Source organism: Megascapheus bottae, chromosome 1 (assembly GCF_031878675.1).
Source record: "Megascapheus bottae isolate mThoBot1 chromosome 1, mThoBot2.hap1, whole genome shotgun sequence".
NCBI classification, from domain to species: Eukaryota; Metazoa; Chordata; class Mammalia; order Rodentia; family Geomyidae; genus Megascapheus; species Megascapheus bottae.
This window is the reverse complement of record NC_143509.1, coordinates 10,032,264-10,043,136: the sequence shown is the minus strand read 5'-3', so window position 1 is coordinate 10,043,136 and position 10,873 is coordinate 10,032,264. Positions and strand designations below refer to the sequence as shown.

The 10,873-nt window shown below is 39.6% G+C and overlaps 1 non-coding gene and 1 pseudogene across 1 annotated transcript; both read left to right on the top strand.

Annotated features, from left to right (window-relative positions):
• The first annotated feature begins 7,331 nt into the window (after nucleotides 1-7,331).
• On the top strand, nucleotides 7,332-8,241 carry LOC150068344 (olfactory receptor 7E178-like; annotated as a pseudogene).
• Nucleotides 8,242-9,631: 1,390 nt separating this feature from the next.
• On the top strand, nucleotides 9,632-9,738 carry LOC150068343 (U6 spliceosomal RNA). The gene has a single exon (XR_016538382.1). It is a non-coding gene; the product is annotated as a U6 spliceosomal RNA (small nuclear RNA).
• Nucleotides 9,739-10,873: the final 1,135 nt, after the last annotated feature.

Genomic DNA, 10,873 nt, shown 5'->3' with positions numbered 1-10,873 from the left:
GATTTTTCTCCTATGATCTTGGAAGAGGAGCCTCTATTGTTCTTCGATCCAAAAAAATTCCATATAATGTTCATTTTCTTTATTTCTCTCTCTCTCTCTTTCTTTCTTTCTCTCTTTCTTTCTTTCTCTCTTTCTTTTTCTTTCATGATTATTTGTTTTTTCTTTGATAGTCCTGGGAATTGAACCCCGGGCCTAGGCTCTATCCTGAGCCTCTCTGTTCTCAAAGCTAGCACTCTACCACTTGGAGCCACAGCACCACTTGCAGAGTCTTCTGTGTATGTGGTAGAGTCTGTCAACCTAGTGCTTCCTACTTGCTAGGCAGGCATTCTCCCCCTAAGCCACATGCTCAACCCCTTCTATTCTAATATAGTTGAATATCTAACATGAGTACCTAGAAGTTGATTGAAATGAGGAATGTGGAATAGAGTACCATTTTACAAATATACATATAAAGACCTGCTGGATCACAGGTGACTATGAACAAATGTATTGACAAACAATGGACTATACAGGGGACGATTCAAATGTTGTGATTCTTTGAGCCATTAACTTATTATGTAACCTAAAAAATATGAAGTAGCTTGTACTTGAACTGTTGGGGATGGGGATCAAACCAAGAGGAAGGGTGTAGAAGGGTGAAGATGGAATGGTAAGGGAGAAAACACTCATGATATTCAGTAAGCATATTCAATATTATCCACTATATGTGAAAATGAAAGTAGGACAATCAGGGGATGTGTAGGGTTGAGAGATATGGGGTGAAATGATGAAAGGTGTGACATGGACCCAGATACATAAAGTGACATACTAAATTGTGAACACATTGACATCCACTTAAAAACAATAAAACTATTCCTTGAAAGGAGTGTGGTTATTTCCATGCTGATTTCAATGGTCACTTATATCCCGAATTACTCAGTCTAAAACCTTAAAAGCCTTTATCTACAGATCTGGCCAGATGCTCTGATGTTACCATTGCACATGTGATTCTCTGTCTCATGGTTAGTAAAAGTTGCATCATATGTTGGGGTGGAGAGTTAGTTATTTGTTTGTATCAGTCCTCAGCACTTGTTACTATTCATAAAATTTGTTTCCTGAAGACTAGTGACCTATCACTGGAACTACACCCCACTTCTGACTCTGTGTGTATATATATATGTGTGTGTGTGTGTGTGTGTGTGTGTGTGTGTGTGTGTGTGTGTGTGTGTGTGTGTTCAGTTGGAAATAACAGTTTTATGGGATTTCCAACTGTGGCTTACCTCAAAATGCAAATAGTGAGATTTCTTCCTTGTGAGCAGCTAGGGTAGCAACTGTGGACCAACAGAGCCTGGTTGTTAGTGTTTTGGGTCAGGAAAAAAATAATAAATGACCTTTCCTTGCAAATTTACCTAGAAAAATGTTAAATACACTCTCTCACATGACAGAAAGTTCATGAGCCTGTAGAATATGGTTGAAATAAATAAAATGGCCTAAAATATAACATATGATATGTCTGCCTCATAGTTCATATATTTTAATTATGGGAAGGCTATGTGTGTCCTGATGTCACTTCTGGAATCTGCTATAGCATACTACCACGTGCATTACCTGACATTTTAAAATAAAATTTTGCATTTCACACGAGTTATTGATGAGAGTTAAATATAAGTTACATTCTGTATTTAACCATTTTGTGCTGGTCCTTGTGGTTGAATTCAGGGATTAGACACTGCCCATGATCTTTTTGGCTCAAGTCCAGTGCTCTACACTTTGAGCCACAGTGCCATTTGCAGCCATTGCTGAGTTGTTTATTGGAGATCAGAGTCTCACAGACTTTCCTGCCCATGCTGGCTTAAAAGCCTGATCTTGCAACTACAAAAGCATAATGAAAGAAATTAAAGAGGACACTAGGAAAGGGAAAGACATCCCATGATCATGGATAGGGAGAACCAACATAATGAAAATGGCTATACTGCCAAAATTGATATAAATTTCAATGCAATCTCCATCAAAATCCCAAACACATTCTTTACAGAAATAGAAGATATAATCCAAGGATTCATACGGAACAAGGAAAGACCTAGAATAGCCAAAACAATTCTAGGTGGTATTACAACCAGACTTAAACTCTACTATAGATCCATAATAACAAAACCCGCTTGATATTGGCACAAAAACAGACCAGAAGATCAGTGGAACAGAATAGAAGACCCGGAAATAGAACCACATACCTATGGTCAACTTGTATTTGACAAAAGAGCCGAAGATATACAGTGGAACAAACACAGTCTATTCAATTATTGGTGTTGGGAAAACTGGGCAGCAACATGCAGAAACTAAAAATTCACCCTAGCCTTTCGCCATGCACAAGCATTAACTCAAAGTGGATTAGAGACCTCAATGTCAGACTGGAAACTGAAACTGCTACATGATAAAGTAGGAGAGACACTGGAACTCATAGGCAAAGGCAAAAGATCCCTGAACAGAATCCCAGGGTCACAACAGATCGGAGGGGACACGACAAATTGGATTACCTAAAAGTATTGTCGTTTTCATTACGTTGATTCTTCCAATCCAGGAACATGGGAGGTTTTTCCAGTTCCTCAGTTCTACTTTAATTTCCTTTTTCAGGGCTTTAAAGTTTTCATCGAAAAGGTCCTTTACATTCTTAGTCAAGTTAATCCCTAGGTACTTTGTTTTCTTTGAGGCAATTGCAAAAGGAGTTGCTTTCCTGATTGTTGCCTCCTTCCTTTCACTGTTGGCATAGTGGAAGGCAATTGATTATTGAGGGTTAATTTTCTACTCTGCTACCTTTCCAAAGTTTTGAATCAGCTCACGGAGCTTGGTCATGGAGTCTATAGGGTTCTTTAAATACAGATGGGCCAAAGACTTAAAGAGAGTCTTCTCTAAAGAAGAAACAGAAATGGCCTATAGACACATGAAGAAATGCTCAACATCTCTGGTCATAAAAGAAATGCAAGTCAAAACAACTCTAAGATTCCACTTCACTCCAGTTAGAATGGCCAGGATCATGAAAACTAATAACAACAGATGCTAGAGGGGATGTGGCCAGGAGGGATCACTACTACACTGCTGGTGGAAGGGCAAACTCATTCAACCACTATGGAAAGCAGTATGGGAGTTCCTCAAAAGACTACACATAGAGCTCCCCTATGACTCAGCAATTCCACTGCTGTGCATTTACTCAATCATCCAGAAACTAGACATACTAAATCCAGTAACACAACAATGTTCATTGCAGCACTATTTACCATAGGAAAGATATGGAACCAACCCAGATGTCCTTCAGTTGATGAGTGTATCAACAAGATGTGATATTTGTACACAATGGAATTCTATGCTGCTGTCAGAAAGAATGACATCGCCCCATTTGTTAGGAAATGGAAAGACTTAGAAAAATCATATTAAGTGAAGTAATCCAGACTGAAAGGAACATAGGCTCATTGGTTTCCCTCATTTGCCAGAATCAGTAGAAACCTTGGACTCTTGTAGCAGAGATTTGCAATAGAGCAAAACGTAGATATATAAGACCATACATTATGGCACTAAATGAAAGGACCTCTAGGATATAGAAACAAAAGCCATATAATGAGTGATTGTTGTCCTTAATGTACTATGTTATCTCTCATCTCTTTTGTTGTCCCTTGGTTATCTCATATTGTTACAGAATCTCACTTTGTTATCTGATATATTGGCTATATGCCTATTTGGTTATTTGAAATTGGGTAGGAGAGTGGGGAAAACAAGATGAGGGTGGGGGTGGGGATGGGCGGGAAATGGGCACAAAGACATGAGAAAGGATATCAATGTATGTGAAGTAATGCACATTCCATCTGGTGAATGTAATGTAACCCTTCTATTAATTACAATAAAAATATATGGAAAATAAGAGTGCAAACAAAAAAATAAAAGTTTCTGTACAGATACAAATATAGTCGCAAAAGTAGAGAGATAGCCAGCCAACTGGAAAAAGATATTTACCAATAATACAATTGACAAGTGCTTAATATCCAGTATCTACAGGGAACTCAAGAAACTACTCCCCCCCCCACAAACGCAACAAACCATTCACCAAATGGGCAAGGGAATTAAAGAAAGAATTATCAGAAGAAGAGATTAAAATGGCAGAAAAACATATGAGAAAATGTTCATCATCTATGGTCATAAAGGAAATGCAAATAAAAACAACCCTAGGATTCCACCTTACCCCAACAAGAATGGCCAAGATTTTGAACTCAGGCAATGACAGTTGCTGGCGGGGTTGTGGAGAAAACGGATCCCTACTACACTGATGGTGGGATTGTAAACTAGTTGAGGCTCTCTGGAAAGTAGTGTGGAGGTTTCTTAAAGAACTGAAAATAGACCTTCACTACGATCCTGCCATACCACTTCTAGGCATCTACACTGAACATCATAACACAAGATATGATAAGGACACCTGCTCAGCAATGTTTACCTCTGCACTATTCACAATAGCCAGGTGATGGAAACAATGCAGATGCCCTTCTGCAGATGAATGGATACAGAAAATGTGATATATATACGTATATATATATATATATATATATATATGTGTGTGTGTGTGTGTGTGTGTGTGTGTGTGTGTGTGTGTGTGTATGTATACAATGGAATTCTACATAGCCAACAGACAGAATACAATAATGGCATTCACAGGAAAGTGGATGAATCTAGAGAGAATCATGTTCAGTGAGACAAGTGAAGACCAAAAGAATAAAAGGCGCATGGTGTCCTTAATATGTGGCTATTAGATCCAAAGAGTACAAGAGCGAGGACACAATATTTGCATACCCAATGCTATGGACATGGTAATGGAAATATAAACATAACTATATAGACATAAAAAACCTATGACTTTATAGACATAATGTGTTATTTCATAAATTAATATGTTTCTATGACATACAAACCCTTAGCCTAATTCTGATGAAATTCTAAAAACTAAGTCCCAGTGATTGTATATAGAGATTCCCTTCTTGAACATTTGTTTGTTAAACTTGTATTTGAAATCAATGTTAATAAACTCATCTGCCACATTAATATCCACACTTCCTTTTATACATGCACACTGAGGATGGTGACAAAATTCTCTCACTGTCTGTTCAATGATTCCATGTGATTTATTCCTTCCAGCTAGTCCCCTATTCAAGAAACTGATATTCTACATATTTCCTTGATGAACTGTCTGGGAACTGTCCAAAGGGTTTGCAATGTGGAATAGCCTTCCTGTATAGTCTATAATTACCCATACTTTTCATCTTGTCATCTTTGCAGAGACAGACCAGTTTCATTTATGAAAGGACATGATTCAAAACTGTACTTTAAGGCATTTGTTCTCCCTCACCCCCCTTCATGTTATGGGGTGCCTAGAGATGATTTGTTCGGCATCAGTTTGGCAAATTGTGAGCTCTGTGAATTGTGCATCCACAATCATAGAAGAGCCTATTACCAGCCAGTCCCCTGACATCTCCCTAAATATCTCCAATGCAATATTAGCCCCAGTTCGAAATTCTCCTGTGTTGCCCTACTCATGGTCCACTGTGAGGATTGAGCCTGAGGTTTTCATACACTTCAGGCATGGGACAATCTTTTCATCTGTACTTCATGGACATCACCCAACAGAGAAGCAACACAACCAAGTGTGTAGTGAGTGTACCACACTATTTATACAAGCATGCTTTCTGCAAGATTCCTGGTGATTTAGAGTTTTCCTTCTTGTCAAGAAATACAGTCAAATGCCTTGTTTCCTAACTAAAGAGCTAACAGCTGCAAAGACTGCTTGAATATAATGAAGACAAGCCAGTAATTTGGTATCCTGTTAGAGGAGTCTCAGGAATAGCAGTAGTGAAGAATGTAAAAATTATTAATCTGTTCTATAGAATGTCACAGGATTCTTACTTAAAATCTCTTATTGTTTACTGCAGTCTGTCTAGTTATCTAACAGGATATGACTGAACACTCAATTCATATGGAAGTGGTGATATATGATTAGATAAAAAAACAGTGCGAATCTAACTTTCTATTTGTCTATTGTCACTGAATATTAAATACTGGAAAGTGGTGTGATAGGCTTTGTTAGTCCCCCAGTGAGAATCTGGACATGTGTCTCATTTCTCTCTGACTTACAGAAAGAGAACACTAATTTCTTCTCTAGGGGATTATTGACTGATCACAAAACAGCCACCGGGGTCAAAGCTAGCAACCAGTATAGGAAGTGCAATAATCAGACAGATGATTGAAAAGGAAGAAACCCAGTAACTAAATGTCAACCAACATTGCCTACATCCCAGGAATCCCTTGCTCCACTGTCAGAAAATTCCTCAATTCCTGAAATTACTTCAGGAAGAAGTAGATGTCATATTGGAGATCTTGATTTATTTATATGTAGGAGACTGAAATGTTCGTGTTTTTTTAATTATCCTACATTCTAAGCCCCGGTGCCTCGTACATGGAATCCTAGCTACTCAATAGGCTGAGTTCTGTGGATAGAGATTCAGAGCCAGCGTGGGCAGCAAAACCTGTGAGCTCTCATCTCCAATTAGCTACCAGGAAGCCAAAATTGGAGTTTCTTACTCAAGTGTTTGAGCTTTCCTTTGGGCAGGAAAGCCTCAAGGTCAGTACCCAGGCCCAGAGTCAGAATCCTAGGACACACACGGACACAAAGTCAGACAGAGAAAGAGAGCGAGAGAGAGAGACAGATACACAGAGACAGAGACACAGACACACAGAAACAGAGAAAGACAGAGACAGAGAAAGAGAGAAAAACAGGGGATGGAGGGAAACAAAGATGAAACTTAGAAAAAAAGTAAGGATGAAGAAATCTCCTAGGGTATTGCAGACACGGTAGAGGATTTTCTAGTCCTGGACTCTCGATGTGAAATTGCTTTGGATCATGCAGCTCTGTATATTTTACAGAGTTTTCATAAGTAGGACCATGGCCCTATTCACTATTTCTGTATCATAAAATGAATCATGTAGGCATGCTTCTTTACAGATTGGATGAAAATGAATTTTACAGATTAAAAAATCACACCTGTGACGTAGACTGTAATAAAGAATAAGCTGTATTTCCTGTGATCAGAAAACACTGCCTATAATGTCCTAACACAGTTGAGTATTCAAAATGAATACATGAAAGGGAATCAATGAGAAAGTAAAAAATCTAGGATGATTGAGTTTGTGATAACTGAAAAGTATCAGACAGAATGTTGGTATGAGCTGTGCATATTTGAGTTCAGAATGATTGTTGAATTCTGACTTCTTCATTAAGTATTGCTCTCTGTTTATATCGAAGATCTCCAACTAATGTAGAGATGTGTAATCTAACACACATCTCAGAATTTTACCTCCTGGGACTCTCAGATGACCCTGAGCTACAACTCATGCTCTTTGGGCTTTTCCTGTCCATGTACCTGTGGTCAGAAATCTACTCATCATCCTGGCTGTCACCTCTGACCCCCACCTCCACACCCCCATGTACTTCTTCCTCTCCAACCTGTCCTTAGCAGACATTGGCTTCACCTCCACCACAGTCCCCAAGGTGCTGGTGGACATCCAGACTCACGGCAGAGCCATCTCCTATGTGGGCTGCCTCACACACATGTCTATTTTTCTCATTTTTGGTTGTATGGATGTTTTGCTTCTTACTGCCATGGCCTATGACCGCTTGTGGCCATCTGTCACCCCCTGAATTACCCACTCATCATGAACCCTAGTCTCTGTGTCTTCTTGATTCTGCTGTCATTTGTTGCCAGCACCTTGGAAGGACAACTGCATGTGTGGATGGTGTTACAGATGACAAATTTCAAGCTATTGGAAATCCCAAGTTTCTTCTGTGACCCTTCTCAAGTGCTGGATATTTCCTGTGAGCATTCATTCACAAGTAATTCATTTAAATACATTATTGGTACCATATACGGTTTCCTTCCTGTCTTAGGGATCCTTTTTTCTTACTGCAAGATTATTTCTTCTGTACTGAGAATGTCGTCTTCAAGCGGGAAGTACAAAGCCTTCTCCATATGTGGTTCTCACCTGTCCGTGGTCTGCTTATTCTTTGGGACAGCATTTAGTGTCTACTTTGAGTCAGCTGTGTCACAGTCTCCCAAGGGCAGCGCTGTGTTCTCAGCAATGTACACAGTGGTCACTCCTCACCCGAACCCTTTCATCTACAGCCTGAGGAACAGGGACCTCAAAAGTGCCCTGAGGAGCACTGTTGGGGCCTAGCCTCCATCTCTGAGGCCTGATTCTGGCTCAGCTGCAATTAAAGGGCTTTGTCTAGGCATTCGGTCTTTTGCATACCTCCCTTAAGGCATCTCTGTGTACGTGACTCGATTGAACCCCCCGCAGTTTCGCGGGTCTCGCAGCAGCTCAAGTCTTGCGCAGCAGCTCAAGTCTCGCACGCTTTCCTGCACCTGTCCTGCCCAGTACCTGAAAGCCCCACCCAGACCCTTAGTGGTAGCACAGAGGCCCTCTTCCTATTGGCTAGCTTCCCAGTGCCCACCTTCTCCTACCCTAACAGTATATAACTAATTGTCTGACGCAATAAAGAGAGGAGAGCATCAGAAGAGAGCATCAGAGATCAGCAGAGATCAGCAGAGAGATCTGATGCGCTTTCATGGTTAACACTGCTTCTGACTCAGCGTGGTTTTTTCTTCCCTGGTGATTGGGGGAGAGCTGGGTCTTCGACACTTACCATCTCGCTCGGCTCCCGGGGGACTACAGGCTGGCCCTGTGTGTCCCTCCCTGTTCCCGTGTTGCTGCCCCGGAGAGGAGAGGAGCAACAGTTGTACAAACCAGGAGCTGACACCAGCAGGTAGGAAGTTTATTTGTTATTGGTTTTGACAGAAGCAAGAATCTTCAGACTATAGTCCTATAAATTCTACCTGTCTCAATACTGTAGGAGTCTAGTTTAATTAGGACAATCCATTAGCATTGGAAAACCATTCTGCCTATATCAGGATGGATTCCTTAAGGAGGAATATATTTTTGTAATGTTTAAATTGTTAGTTTGTAAAGAATGATGAATGTTTACTGATGTTAGTCCCAACAAAGAATATTGCAAGGATTGAGTGGCGAATTTTGTAATATGTACATTTTACCTCAATATTATTGGACAGACTTTGAAGTCAGGACATGTTATTTTGTAGCCAGCTATCCCGTCCTGCCCTTTAGCTTGAGTTAATTTAAAAATTATAAACCAATGCCTTAATTTTTCCCCTGATGACTCTTGTTATTTTAAAGGTGTTATATAAATGGGCTATCATTACATAACTCAGGCGAAGAGTGCATTTCATTCTGCATAATGTAATTCCTACCTTCCTATTGTCCCAGTTCTTCCCTCCCATCATCACCTATGAGTTTTAAATTCAATTACAACACACACACAGAGGAAAAGTCAAGCTATGGCCCAAGAAGCAGAAAAATAGCCCTGAGGGAAAAAATCAGGGAAAGTGTCCATATCCTGAGTTCAAACCCCAGGAATGGTACAAACCAAGATGCAAAGAAGCAAACAAGCAACAAAAATCATCCACCTTGCTTTTATGAGCCAGCAGTTAGAAGCTCATCCCTGAGATATAAGCATCAGGGCAGACCTGTGCATTAAAAGTCCTAGATCACGCTTCCTTCGGCAGCACATATACTAAAATTGCAATGATACAGAGAAGAATAGCATGGCCCCTGTGCAAGGATGACACGCAAATTCGTGAAGCATTCCATATTTTTACAGTTGCTGGTGGGGTTGTGGAGAAAAAGGAACCCTACTACACTGCTGGTGGGAATGCAGACTAGTTCAGCTACTCTGGAAAGCAGTGTGGAGGTTTCTTAAAGAACTGAAAGTAGACCTTCACTACGATCCTGCCATACCACTTCTGGGCATCTATCTTAAACATCATGACCCAAGGTATTACAAGGATACCTGCTCAGCTATGTTCATGTCTGCACTATTCGCAATAGTCAGGCGATGGAAACAATCCAGATGCCCTACTGCAGATGAATGGATACAGAAAATGTGGTATATGTACACAATGGAATTCTACATAGCCAACAGACAAGATAAAACAATGGCATTCGCAGGCAAATGGATGAACCTAGAGCTAATCATGTTAATTGAGACAAGTCAAGACCTTAGGAACAAAAGGCGCATGGTATCCCTAATATGTGGCTATTAAATCCAAAGATTACAGGAGCAAGGACACAATATTTGCATACCCAATGCTATGGACATGGTAATGGAAATATAAACATAACTATATAGACATAAACACCTATGAGTCTATAAACATAATGTCTTATTTCTTTTTTGTTTATAAATTTTTATTGTAATTAATCAAAGGGTTACATGAGATTTGCCAGATAGAAGGTACATTAATTCACATATATTGATACCCTTTCACATGTCTTGGTACCCATTACCCACCCCCAACCAACACCCTCTCTCCGTATTGGTTTTCCCCCCTTCCCTATCAAGTTTCACATAAACAAATGCAAATAAATTCAATATATCAGATAACAAAGTGAGGTACTGTAACAATATTAATATGTTTGTATGACATACAAACCCTTAGCTTAATTTTGATTACGTTCTACATACTAAGTCCCAGTGCTTGTAAAGAGATATTCCCTCCTTGAACTCTTGTTTGTTAAACTTGTCATTTAAAATAGGATTTAAAAAGTCAACATTAATAAATTATTGAAAAAAAAACAAAAAAGTCCTAGATCCCATCTGTAAATTACTAAAAACACAGAAAGCACGTTATATATCAGCTGCCAAGAAATCAGAAAGCCCTGAGTTCAAACAGCAGCGCTACTAAAACAAAAATGATTTGTTTGTGTCCAATTTTTAAAAATTTATCTTTTT